Source organism: Chaetura pelagica, unplaced genomic scaffold (assembly GCF_000747805.2).
Source record: "Chaetura pelagica isolate M959 unplaced genomic scaffold, ChaPel_1.0 scaffold559, whole genome shotgun sequence".
Lineage (NCBI taxonomy): Eukaryota > Metazoa > Chordata > Aves > Apodiformes > Apodidae > Chaetura > Chaetura pelagica.
In genome coordinates this window covers 745,861-746,528 of record NW_009970722.1, presented here as the reverse complement: position 1 = coordinate 746,528, position 668 = coordinate 745,861, and positions in this window count along the sequence as shown.

Below are 668 nucleotides of genomic sequence, written 5' to 3'. Positions count from 1 at the left end.
AGTAAAGGATGCAGGCGGGGGAAAAGAGGAAAGTGGTCAAGTGTGCATGAACAGCGAGAACCATTTCAGTAAAAGCATGAAAGAGGACGAAAGACCGCATTCGTTCCTGCTTTTCGGTAACATATGCCTATCCTATAATTGCCTGTAAATAGCCACTGCAAAAGCCGCTCAGCTTAGTGGCTTTCTGCATGAGGGATGGAAACTCTGACGACTTTAGAAGTCGAAAGCTTACATGGAGTTATGCTATACCAGAGAGGGAGGTAAAAAAAGAAAAGGAAAGGAAAAAAAAAAAAAAGAGAGAGAGAGAGAGAGAGAATAAGTACGAAACAAAACACAAAACTCCCAAACTTATAGAAACACTGGCTCGCAGGGATATTTTTCCAATTATCACATTGGCAAGATATTTTTCTGTGCTTCCAAACCAAGATCTCCTCCAGAGGAGTTTTGCACTCTCCCTAATGTCCTCCACTTCCCTCTCTCCGTCCCACTCCCGAGCTCTCCACGGGTTTGTAAAAACCACCCACAAAAATGCCCCCGAGTGTTGCTCTGAGCTGACAGGCGAACGCAGCTATGCCAAAGGCATCACACCCTTCTCCCATCGCACCGCAGCAGCCCCTCTGGGGCACAGGCAGCGACAGCCGCCCTCCTGGGCTGCCCCCGGGCCTCCA